The following is a 14,013-nucleotide window of genomic DNA, read 5'->3' as shown; positions in this document are numbered from 1 at the left end:
GACCACACCCAACCTTTAGGAGATGCATGGGAATGAATTAGTTAGACACCAACTCATAATTCTCCCCTTTTATATAATGTTGGCATGTTGACTTGACAGCTCACTTTAACCAACAGCAAATATTTTAAGCATCTTTCTGAGTTGAGTGGTGTATTCTCTCTGAGGTGGTTGAGGAAGAGGCAGCATCTGTCTCCAGTCAACTGGCTGAGGCCCTCTCCCCCAGGCCAAGGGACATTGTCTGTCTTATGTACACTCCCAGATGCAGAAAACCAAACAGCAGATCACTCCCTAAGCTTGGGACAACAGACCAGTTACTTTTGTCTTCCTCCAATGGCCTATGCAAAGACATTCCACTCTAAGACCCAAAGGGTGGATTTTAACATGCTTATCCTTCACAGAATTAACAAATACATCACTGAGGATATGCTTGGAAAAAACAAGTGGCTATGTTATACTAAATAAGCTGACCATAATGCACCATTCAGTCTGTTACCAGTCTGTACAGGAATAACAATCTTTCTTTACCCTTTCCTTCTCTCCTCATTATTTTCTCAGCACACACAAAGTTAAGGTCTCTCTTAGTTTAGGATTTTTAGCTGTTTCTCTTTCTTGTTCTGTCTTCCTTGTGATCCAGTGTTACAAATGTTCCTTTAAATGATGGTCTGTTCTCATGATCTTTGCTTTTTTCAAGCTCACTTCATTTAATAAAAAAATCATTACACACACACACATGCACAAAAAAATCTCTACAATCTGGTGACTTTACCTTGTCCTGGTCACTCTTCTGGCCTTCGTCCCCATTGACCTCTGTATTTTCAAATCTGATATACATTTTCCTGAATTTTTTTTGTAATTCACCCACTCTCAAAATTCACCAAGCTCTGAATTTCCCAGATTTTTCCTATTTTCTGAATATACCCTGTCTGTATCCTGGGTGTTTATTATGTTCACACTGGGGTCATCAGGGTAAGTCCCTCGACTTGTGGTCTTTGCACTATGAGTTCATCCAGGCTGAGGGATTTTTACTACACCATTTATGTGTTGATGGCTCTTATATACCCCAATCTGCATGTTCTACCACCCACTATCACCACCCATCTAGGATGTCCTAAAAGACCACACATTAACTTGTGCAAGTTCAGATTTGTCATTCATATAAAGTCATATCCTTTCTTTTCCATTCTTGTCCAAATTCAATTTACTTCTTAGTCCTTAATAATTCCCATAACTATTTTAATGAATGAATTGCAATGTTTAATCAGAATTAATAATGGCTGGGAAAATTACTGTTATGAATTAAAGTAATTTGCATGTTTGCCCAAACCAATCAAGTTAATGGAGTGTACAGACATAAGCTGAAGATACAAACTCTTTAAATTACTGATTGATAAGATTCTTCTTTGAAGCTTTTATTGACTCTCTTGGCCCTTTTCCACCTGCCCACCTGTAACCCATGGACAGCTAGAAAAAATAATCTTGATCTTGCATAATCCTATAATAACACTTCATATATTCAAAAGTGTAGAATTTATCATAATTGAATCATGGTTGGTTGGAAGTATGTCTTTCTTACTATGATTCAAATTCATAATGGCTAAGACTGCATCTTTCTAGTTTAGTAATTTCTCACACAGCTGCTACTTAATATTTTGGACAAATAATGAAATCCATTAGACTTATTTTCAATGGAGGATTTTTTCTTTCTTTAGTTTTTTATGTAAGACTTTTATTAGATGAGGAAATACGTGCTTTCAAATGTCATCTTTTTATGTAGATTTACTAAACCACTTACTATGCTACTATTTTTATGTAGTGGGCATATAAATAGTAATAACATCTATTTGAAGAAGACACCATGATGAGTAAATTATAAGCTATTAACTATGGAATAAATTTTGTGCTATTCAACTTGGGAGAGAAGAGACTTGGGGAACTTTCAAACTTGCACAACCCAGTCTCTGAAAGACTCTTCTAGGCACTCTACCTTTCACATCTCTCCAAAAATCATTGTCAGAAGGGTAGAACCATTACAGATAAGACTGCATCCAATCTCTCAGGTGAACTGTATTGGAAAACCACTAGAGGAAAAAAACTGGAAATCAGCACAAAATATTATTTTCTCAATCTGCAAAAGAATAAGAATTAAGCTAGCTAGCTATTTTATAGGAAAATCCAAGAATGAATGTATTCTCACCCCATATGAATCTTAAATCTAGTATATTTATCAGAGCATTTTATTGAAGAAGACTATGTCTACACATCAAAATTTAAACCCTAAGGAAGCATTTTCATTTTGGCCAGGATAATGGAAACTTTCCACAAAATGGACCAGAATATCATTACTCAATTTGTCTAATGTAGCCATTTCAAGATTAAATGTCAGACCTTAAGAAGACCCTAGATGATTTGAATTTTTCACTCATCTAAAGAAAACCAAGCTAATTATATGTCAACCTGAAAACTTGGCAATCCATGATTTCTGTAGCTTAAAATACCAAATTGGAAAACATTTTATTTAGTGATATAGCTTAAATGGTTTTGTTCTAGTTTTTTAGCTACCAGAATGCAATATACCAGAAATGGAATGGCTTTTCAAAGGGGAATTTAATAAGTTGCTTGTTTACAGTTCAAAGGCCGAGAAAATGTCCCCATTACAACAAGTCTATAGTAATGTCCAATCAAAGGCATCCAGGGAAAGATACCTTGGTTCAAGAAGGCCAATGAAGTTCAGGGTTTCTCTCTCATCTGGAAAGGCACATGGTGAACACGGTCAGGGCTCCTCTCTCAGCTGGAAGGGAAAATGGCAAATACAGCATCATCTGCTAGCTTTCTCTCCTGGCTTCCTATTTCATGAAGCTCCCTGGGAGGCACTTTCCTTCTTCATCTCCAAAGGTTGCTGGCTCGTGGACTTTGCATCATGGTGCTGCAGCATTCTCTGCTCTCTCTGAGTCTCTCTGAATCTCCAAAATGTTTCCTTTTATAGGACTTCAGAAACTAATCAAGACCCACTCAAATGGGTGGAGACATGTCATCCCCTAATCCAGTTTAACAACCATTCTTAACTAAATCACATCAACCAGGGAGATGATTTCATTACAGTTTCAAATATACAGTATTGAATAGGGATTATTCTACCTTTAAGAAATAGGATTTATATCAAAACATGACTTTTCTTAGGGGGCATACTTCCTTTCAAACCAGCACAGGTTTCATAGTCTGAAAATTTTTATTTACATAAAATTACTGCTTCAGGTGCTGTAGTCCATAACCTAAAAATGGTTTTTTGAATGACCAGAGTAATTTCATAATCTCAAAAGGGATTTTTTAAAAATAAGGGTGACAAAAACACATTCCAGAAGCAGCAATACACATGAACAACTGACAGGTAAATTATCTTTCATACAGATGAGTTCAAAGAAAAATCATTATTTCAATGATGAATAAAGCTAAAATTCTATTATGATGAAAAAATAAGAGATGATAAATGATTTACTGTAGTTAATAACACATTTATAAAAATGTTATTTTATGAATTGTAGCAAACACACCTCACAAATGCAAAGTGTTAATAATAGGGTGTAATAGGACACTCTGCTTTATGCATTATTTTTCTGTAAACCTACAACTTCTCTAATTAAAAAATAGAGGGAAACATAAGAAATGTACACTAAAACACAAAATTTACATCTTCAGATTCCACTAGCTGAGAGGGCAATTATTCATGGATAGAATTTATTTTTCAATATTTGTTTGATAGAATAGAGCTAAATCAAATTTCCTTGGATTGTGGATGTTTAAATATAATATTTAAAAAGTCAGATAAATGTCTCCATTGAAACAGCAACCCAAAATAAAAGCGAAAGTTGTCATCATGGTTTCATAATTCCTTTGACTTCCAATAAGAATTTGTCCTGAATAAACCATATATCTCTACAACACTGAATAGCTGAGTCACTGACTTTTTTTTTTTTTTTTTTTTTTTAAGAGAGAGGGAGGAAGGGAAGGAAAGACAGAGAGAAGGAACGAAGGATGGAAGGAAGGGAAACATCTTTAAGCATTTTCTTGTTTTATTGTATTTTGTTTGTTTGTTTGTTTTTTACATGGGCTGGGGCCGGGAATCGAACCGAGGTCCTCCGGCATGGCAGGCAAGCACTTTGCCCGCTGAGCCACCGCGGCCCGCCCTGAGTCACTGACTTTTAGTGCGAGTCACATCGCAACACGAAAAGAGAAAAAATATGTATTTGCTTGATTTTAAAATAATCTAGTCCAGATGTACTTTAGGGTTGAAATAAGAATTCATTTTAAAAGAGGAAAATGCTCATCTTTCTAATTCTGATAACAATTTCCTCCATCCCCCATTTTTGCTCAGAAACATACATCCTATTTTAACCAAGTAATATAAATCAATATCACCAATAATAGGACAAACTGACACCATGTACTTCCTTTGATACGTGCTGAAAAGAGAATGCAACATGATCTACATAGTATTCTGCTCAAAATACATAACATGAAACTAATCATGATTAAAAAAGAGAGAGAGAGAGAGAGAAACAAGAATTGAAAGAAATTCTATAAAAACAATAAGGATAAAACAAGACTGAAAAAAGGTTCCACATTCAAGGAGACTAAAGATACATGCAAATGAAATGTAATTCATGATCCTGGATGGGTTCCTGGATTAGCATATAAAATGATATGAAAAGGGAATATTTTGGAACAATGGATAAAACTTGAATAAGGTCTGTAAATTAGATAATAATATTTTGTCTATGCTATATTTCTAATTTTCATCATATACAATGAAGGAAATTACTTAGAACTAATAGGACTAAAGTAGCATGATGCAACTTTCTCAAATGTCTTAGAAAAACCATATGCAATATAAACATATATATATATATTTATATATATGTGCAGACATATATAGAGAGAGAATGGCAAGTGATATATGTAAAATGTTAATAACTGATGTAAATAAAGGAGTTTCTTTGTTGTATTTCAATAATTGTTGCAATTATTTCAAGATTAGATGTGTGTGTATTCTTCCCTGTTACCCATTAATCCTCCTAAGAAGTTTCAAAACGTTGGTCCAACAAAAAGGAACTATATCTCCCCAGGAGTTGCCTCTTAGTGTTAATTTAGTGTTTATGTGCACAAGTTTCATGCTTCGATTTAAAAAAAAAGTGAAATGGTCAAGAGGTACAGCCCAAGAAACTGTGATTTTTTAAAAGCTGAATTGAAAAGTATATAGCAATCAACATTTGGTCCTGTGAAAACTTAATTTATATATTTTCTGCCACATTTTAGATATGTCATTTGGGATAAAATAAAAACAGATAAAGCTTAGAAAGCATTCTTAAAGCTTTGTCTGCTTAGGGCCACGCCTGCTATTTTGAAAAGGAAAAGTATCTAGAAGAAACTATGTTAGAAGTTTCAAGTAGATAAATTTCTCAAACAGTCCAAATGACAGTAAGGAAAAGGCTTGTAAAATGATAATGAGACACAAAGACTGGCTTTAAAGATTAAGTCTTTAAAAAGTGTTTGGATTTTCTGAACAAAAGAACAGAAAATCTGGCATTGCTATTTCTTAATCAGCTCAAGGTAACCTGGTAAAGTTATCAGAAAATGAAGTTTTTGCATCTGAGAATAGCAAGAATTGGCTTTTCCCAATGATTTTCACAGAGAACAATTTTCTGCAAAACACAAGAATTGAATTCTCTGCCATCTGTTTGAAAAAGTATCTTGAACTGAATAAACTAGTGAGAATATATTTTAAGCAAACCAAAAACCAGATCAAGGTTTCCAAGAGATGTAAATGATTTAAAAAACTGTTAACAACCATATGCAATTTTAATTTTTGATGGAATTCTTCTACCATATTACAAATACTATTTTTCATAAATACATACATACACACATGAGTAGAAGAAGCTGTTAAAACATAGTACCAATATGTCAAACTGGATTTGGATACTTAGCATTAAATTAAAAACCTGATGAAAACTATTGCTTCAGGAAAAAAAGGAGTAGGAGAGAAGACAATCCTGCATTATTTTTTGAACTCTATTTGTTCTTAAACTATGGATCCTTCAATGCAACACAAAGTCCAAGGCATGTTGGGTTAGAACCGTGGTTCTAGCTCTGTCTTCCCCACTAGCCAGCTGGGTGGCCGGATGAGTCACTTCATCTTCCTGGGCCACATTTTCTTTACCCACAAAATAACAGGATTAAAGAAGATGTGTTTTAAAAGCCCCTTCCAGCTTTAATAGACTATGGATCACTGATCATAGTTTGAATAAAGCCAAAAAACATTCAAATTAGAAAATGGAAATCTTAGATTGACCACAAATGGGATTTAGGAATGTTAACTAGGAACTGAGAATATGACTACAGGAGCCACATAAAACTGCCTGCTGGTGGAACAAGCAGCTGACAACTAATGAGCAATGTGGATTGGGGCAAAACAAGGAAACATACATGGGATGCTTGGATGGGTGAACTTCTCTGACTACTTTCTAAAGACCTTCCAAACTCACAATGAGACCACCTTATATCTGCATGGCACATTTCACTTCTTTAGAAGACATTTTATAGTATTTTTCTCTGATTACATAGATCATTATAGAAATTTAGAAAACCCAACATAAATTTTTAAAAAGAAAAATTGATGTTTGATAGAATTCTTTGACAGGTTTCATTTTAATTCTTTGGCACTATCTGTAGGTACAGATATATGGGCTAATATACAAGTACTCATATTTAGACATATATTCATTTTTAAAGAAAAACTAGGAATGTACCTTATTAATGTTTTGCTTCCTACTTCTTTTAGTTAATATTTTGGTGCCCATGAACATTATCCCATGTCATTAAAAGTCTTCAAGATCATACATTTTTTTTCTGGCTCCACAGCATTCCTCAATATGGAAATAATTTAACAAATCCTCTATAACTAAATATTTTGTTTCCCATTTTCACTACTATGATGATATCTGCAAGCACTTTAGGACACATTAAGAATTCACCAAAGTTGGCAATGAAAAAAGAAAAATAAATCAGAAGTGATAACCAATGAATACTTTAAAATACAAACCTTCACAGCAATCTTGCCACATCCTTAGATCAACTTTGGGAATCTCATCACAGCTACCATATCCATGTGGGAACTCCACCACTTTAAACACATCCTTTTGTACATCTGGGATGTTGTAAGAATTGTCGCACAGTATCCTGTCACAGATGCTTGCTTGATTTGGGTTAACTGAGTTGGGGAAAGCACCCCAGGGTTTTCAAACCATAACCTGTATTTACCCAAAATGAAAACAGGATCAGATAATCACAAGGAGTATCAAAGGTCAGAGCTGAATTAAAATAGTCCTCTACCAAGTTTCACTAACAACACAGAAATCACTGGTTTCAATTAGGGAATCAATTAAAAGTGGATTCAAACATGGCTCACTGTCCTAACTCAAAGGGGACAAAAAGAGAACAAAACAAAACCCAAGACTTTGGAGTACAAACAACTATTGAAAGCAAGTTCAGTTATTGGAACTAAGGAGAATGGTCTGCTTTTCAAAAAACAGGCATGGCAAATAAGCCATTTAATGAATGACCCAGAGAAAGATATTGCCACTAAGACAGTACTGTCTTTTCAACATGTTGAACTAAACCAATAATGATAAACTAATACTGATATTTTTAAAATACTGCTAATAGTTCAAACTCCTCTGAACTCTTGCAATGGATTAACTGCATGGATTTTCCAACAGGTTTCCATGAACAAAAATATTATTAGTATAAATACTTAATATGAGTATTATGAACACATGAAGTATCCTAGTATGTCTATGTTCCAATGCTGTGGTGACATGCAAGCACACAACAATGTGCAGAACTGTTCATAAACAATATTAAAGGGATAGGGTAATTTTTGAATAGTTAGCATGGATGTGGGCCCACCACCAAATTATTCCTCTCTTCCCTGACTTCCCAAAATGGTAGTTCAAGGACAGAATCTCTTCTCCATTTTGTTCATCTTTACCTGTGCCCACCTCTCAAGTGTTTGAATTGTGTGCTCAGCAGGCAGATCAGCGTGGGCCCAAGTCTGCTACCAGGAACCAAATCCTCCACCATGATGGCAGGAAATAAATCTATGTTTAATGGTGAGCCATATAACCTACCAAAAAACAAAAAACACAACTTTTTAAATTTACTTGACAGTTATATCTGGTCAAAATCAAAGCAAATGTGAAAAAGAGTAATTTTTTTCCTATCACTCTTCTTTATTAATCAAATTTTTACCTAATGAAGGAAAATTTATCTTTATTTCTTTAAAGAAAGTATCTATCCATCATACTTTAGTGGATATACTTTATTATAAGAAGTTTTGTAAAGCTGGACAATATAAGAAAGAAAATTAAACCCACACTTTTTCCTACTATTCAGAGGGAATGACCCTTCACATCATAGTGTATATCCTTCCAACCTTTTTTCCATAAATATATGAGCACAAAAATTACATAAAGCTACATGTCTATATTTTTAAAGGAATAAAATTGCAATTTTATATATTGAACTTGTATTTGATCTAAAGAAAATATTTACTAAGTAGATAGGGTATGACAGGCCATGATAAGTTTGAAATGCTTAAAAGCAAACAGTTTTATCAAATTCTGCCAATTCCTTAGAAATACATCCTTACAAGCAAAGACTTGACAATTTTATTACAAATCACTCTTATCTAATCTTTTATAATATCCTATGAACTCCAAGAGGCAAGAGGTGGTTTAGTTTTACTCACTACTAAAACTCAAGAAGATTTAAAAAATATTTATTCTAAAATTCAGACTGTTCTTTTTCAGAGAGCTTAAATCAGTGCTACTGGGCTAACATCTATAATCAAGGTAGAAAAGCTTGCTACTGAACTAAGAAAATGTGTGTAGCTTTTATGTCCTCAGTGGCCATTTATCTTACAAGTAAAATAAATACAATTTTGTTTAAAACTAACATGGTCTTTGCTATTATTTTAAAAGAAGGATACATTGAGCTCATTTTCCTCTAAGTTCAAAGATATTAATATCAAATTTCTAAGAGATCATAAAATATCTATTATGATGCAAATAAAGTTAGAAAGACTCCTGGAAGTCATCTGATCCAGAGAATGGATCTGATCCAGAGAAGGTTGGGTGCTTCAGAGCTGCACATGGACAGTTTTCCAAACAAAGCAGCCCTCCCAATCTTGGAGTGAAGAGGGCCTCCTCCCTTCCTGTTCCCTGCATCTCTAGCAGAAGCACTCCATCACTACAGGACTGGAATGATCATCTCATTTAGGCATGATGGGGATTAAAAGCAGTTTTAAAACCTTCACTCTAGTTCATTGTGCTACTTTCACAAAGGGGGAAATGGAGACCCTGGGAGGTTATGTAGCTCCCACAGGTTCACACAGCTAATAAGAGGCAGAGTTGTCACTCTAAACTCAAGTTAAATCCTGTTCACTTCCCACTTGCCTTGCTAACTTTGAAATTAAAAAGTTACATTTTAATTGGGTCCAAGGAAAACAGATGGTTAACTATATGCTTCCTTAAAGTCTGCAAGAAAAACATCCAACTTCCTCTTGAAATCCTCATAGCCAAAGATGGCCCCTTGATTTATGAACTCATATCATTATTTAACTTTTCATGTATGCATGTCTTATTTCCCCAGCTGACCATTCCACTTAGCAAATAATGGGGTGACATAAGAAAAATAAATTAATGACTTAATATATGATAAATAATATTTGAATTCTTTACCAGGGGTCTATAGAAAATGACTGAGCATAGGTTCATAAATCTGTTAGAGACTTAAGCTGGACTGCTAACTCCTTTGAACTTTTTCAAACTAAGTTTGGCAGATGAGAGAAATGACTGGAAAAGTAATCCATTTCAGTCTGCACAAGAACAAAGGAGTATATTTAAATATATAAAATATAAAGACAGTTCACATAAATCCTAATTAGGTAAAATTGTGACCAAAAAAATTGAAAAATATGTGCTACAAGTGGAGTATGTGTACATTTACATTGGCCAGTAATTTAATACTATTATTGAAATGAATATTGGAACATATTAAATTTATTAGGACACAATGTTCAGTTCTTCATAACTTGCAATAAATTATGAGTAGAAAATCACTTTTCTCTAGAAGGCATAGGTCAGATCTTAGTTAGATACTGCTCTAACGTCAGTGCTAAAAAATTTGAGAGGTTTCAGAAAACATACTAAGTGAGTTTTAAGCAGGAAATTTTTTAAACAAATATCTCATATAAGAATTAACAAATTTAAATTACAACATGGATAGACTTAAGTTCATGAGCTATGAAGGATCATTATAGTAAAAACTCTCATGAGGAATTCTTTTTTATTTCCATGAGTCTGCATTCAAAGAACTTGGTGTGCATAGCATGAACAACAAAATTTAATGAGCAAAGGACGGACAGGAAGAGGCTTTAAAAATAAGAGAGCTATTGGAGACCTCGAAAAATATAATTTGTAATTAGATTATTTTAGAGGTTTACTGGAAAGAGATTGTAAACCAGGAAACCACAACCTTAATCCCAGCTCTCATACTTAATAATCAACTGCATAGTGTAGCGGTCTTTGCTTGACCTGTAAAATACAGGGGCAACCCAAAAGGATCCTAAAACTTCCCTTCAGATCTATTTACCCAGGAGTGGTTTCATCTCCTTGGGATGAATGGTCCTCTGACGTTTCTTTTGGATTAGACCTATAATTGTAGCCCAATGCAATTTACTCCCAGAATGGATTGTTGCTGCTCAGAAGACTGCACAGGTTTGCTCTCTGTGATTAAACATGGACGATACAGCTAGACTGGCCTGAACTGTTGGGTTATACTGTGCATACATGGAGAGGTTACAAGCCATAGGAGTTGGCTTATTTCAGGACCCTACTCTGTCAACACCAAATTCAAGCTCTCCCTCTTCCAGACAGAAGGTGAGAAACCTCTTCCCCAAAGCCCAAACACAGACACAATTTCTGTTCAGGCAGTTTTCCATTCAAATGGTTATTTTTCTCCCCAGTCAGACTCCTTTGCCAGGTAAGCATTACTTTTCTCTCTTAACTCATAACTTAGCTTAGTGAAGCTTATCTCATGAGCACAGCTAGATGCATACAGATGTAACTTGATTCATCCTGTACTCATGGTTGTATTCCTCTGTCCTTGCAACACAGCAGGGTAACCAAGTCCACCTTACTTGCCAGGTGTGTATTCGAGATTCTCCATCTGGGGCCCCATTTCCTTGACCTTCCTAGACTTCTCTTATCTAACCTCTTTATGAACACAAACAAAAACTTAAATATAGAGACAAACAATGATAACAACAACAAAACTCCCCACCATTTGGGTTTTTCTCCCCCACCTGATGTTTGCATATGAAGATTTAAAATTATGGTTTCTTTAGAGCTCACCTTTTCAGTTTTTCCCGGATTTCAGGATTCTTAAATTCATTTTTCAGATCTTAAAAAGTATAAGCTGATGAAAGTTTGCAGTAAACCCTGTGGCCATGATAGGGAGGAATTCCATGGTCCTGGCCTCTCTGGATGTTCATGGCAGCCAGATCCAGGGCCTCCGTGTGTGCCATGGAGAAGAGACTCTCTGTGAACAATGTGTTCAGCAGCTGGGAGGGCACATACATCTTCCCCACCACCCCAAACAGTCCTCTGAGAAGTGGGTCGATGCCTCCCTCATTCACAATTTAGAAGGGAGAGAAGAAGGCTTTGTGCAGAGGTATGTGGCCATTAGGGATAGGCTCAAGTTCTCATTCAGTCGATAAAGGATTGGATCGATGAGGGTGTGGCCAAACCTAAAAGCTGCCGTTGCAAAGGCATTAAAGATTCCAGCATTAATGCCGGGGTCGTACCCTTTATATTCCCCCAGCATCTTCATGCCCACCTCTCCAAGGATCTTAGGCAGCCAGTGGTGATAGGTGATGTGCTAAATCTCTGCACCAATGATCTTCCTTGTCTCATAATAGATGGTGTCTCCATCCCAGTGGGGATTCAGTTTGAGTAACTCTGTGGCAATGGGATTATGCTCTCTAAACCAGAGTGTGTGCATGCTTGCTGCTCACTGGCTCGATGATCCCCTGCTAAAAAACAAGGAATTGGACTTTCATTTTCATCTCTCATACATTCAGTCAGTGGCCCCGTTGTAAAAGGAAGCAGTGGCTTTCCAGAACTCTGCACAATGCCCTGTCTCAAAAGCCCCTGGTGTCTGGCCAGGTCCCGGATTTCTCGTGCCTCATAATCCGTGCCCCCATAAAGATTGGATGCCTCAATATAAGAAGTGAGCTGGTTGATGTGTTCCCGAGGGTAGACAGAGTTCATAAGCAGGGAAGTCATGCCACTGCCACACACAGGACTGGATTGCAGAAAGAACATACAGCAGGCCCCATTTCTCACTCTGGGGTCATTGGGAGGGATCATGACTGAGAAACAAGGAGGATCATTGCTGCACAGAGAGCCACAGTGCTGTCCATCTGAGAAGTGGGCCTGACTCAGGGCCACCAACATGGAGTCCAAGTCATGGTCTAGGAACTGGCCCCACTGCATAGTCATGTGGGTGAACTGCTCATTGGGGGTGATGGTTTTGGTCCCTATAAGAGATGTAGACACCAAGCAGGGCATGGGGAGCACATACCCATGTAGAGTCAGTTTAGATTAATACCTCAAGGAGTGTTGAATCCATTTTCATACACAAATTTTAATAAGCATTCAAAGGCAATTAGAGAGGCCCCCACATAGGATGCTGGAGATTATTGCATGTCCCATCATGTGTCCTGTACTTCTGGTGGAAGCACATATCTGAGCAGTTATTCACATGTCAGTGGGCAGTGCAGCCAGAGAGGTTAGCGATCAGATTCAGGTACTGGGGGAACATGAGGTCATTGTAGTGGTAACCTGAAACATAAAACAAAAGTAAGATAAAACGTTTTTCCATTGGAAAACAAGTATAAAATTTTGGTCACCTCATAGTTCCTTCTCAATTGTTCCCATCTTTTTCTCTGTAGCTTGTCATGCTATTGAATATGCTCTTCCTTGCTGTTTCCAGAATTTCCTCATCTTACTCTGCTACATTTCCTTCTCCCAGCTACAAACAAAGGTCTTCTCTCTACCTCGCTTATTCTTCAACCTTGTCTCCTTTAGCAATTCAAGCAGTCTCATGATTTCTACTGTCAACTCTTAATTCCATTCTTCATCACTCAAATCCTAACCATTTTCATGAATCCAAGTTTACTCATTTTCACTTTCTCTCTAACAATTCCATTGCACTTGAAAATAAAACTTGATATAACCAAACATGAACAGCCTCTTCTCAAATCCTGCTCCAAGTAGTGAAGGGCATTCACATCATATAGCAAGGCCATTGTCCCAGATTTAGATAATAAAAATCTCAATTATCTTTGACATTTCATTCTTCTTTGCTTTCAATATACCATCAATTGCCAAACCCTGTGTATTATGACTCTAAATATTCCTCCCCAAAACTGGGCCCTCCTCTCCATTCCTATTGCTATAACCTCAGGTCAGATTTTCACATCTCCTTGCCTTAAATTCCAAACAGCCTTCTAACTAATCCCATAATACTAACTTGTTCTCCAACCGATCTATATGCACTGTTCTGATGAGGACACCTTCTTGCTCAAAAACCTTCAGTCTTTGTCCACAGCTATAGAAGAAATTCTGAAGTGGTGAATTACTCCAAACAGGTATTCCTAATTCAATCTCCTATTCTCCTTTAAAACATCTCCTCCAGTCTAATAGAATATTCCCTGGATCCATATACACTCTCATACTTCTTTGTCTCACCAGTTCCATTCCTCCAAATGGACATATCCAAGTCTTATTCTTCAAATTACCTTCTCTACAAGGCTTCCTCTAACAGCTTCATACAAAGACACCCTCTCCTGAGTTCTGATTTACCTGCCTTCTAATATATCTCAGAGATGAGGTC

At 36.2% G+C, this 14,013-nt stretch overlaps 1 pseudogene; it reads right to left on the bottom strand.

Annotated features, from left to right (window-relative positions):
- Nucleotides 1-6,092: 6,092 nt before the first annotated feature.
- LOC143672480 (peroxidasin homolog) overlaps nucleotides 6,093-14,013 on the bottom strand; it is a 70,345-nt pseudogene continuing 62,424 nt past the window's right edge.

This window comes from Tamandua tetradactyla, chromosome Y (assembly GCF_023851605.1).
Source record: "Tamandua tetradactyla isolate mTamTet1 chromosome Y, mTamTet1.pri, whole genome shotgun sequence".
Taxonomy (NCBI): domain Eukaryota; kingdom Metazoa; phylum Chordata; class Mammalia; order Pilosa; family Myrmecophagidae; genus Tamandua; species Tamandua tetradactyla.
Note: the sequence above shows the minus strand (reverse complement) of the source record. Positions and strands in the feature narration are given on the sequence as shown.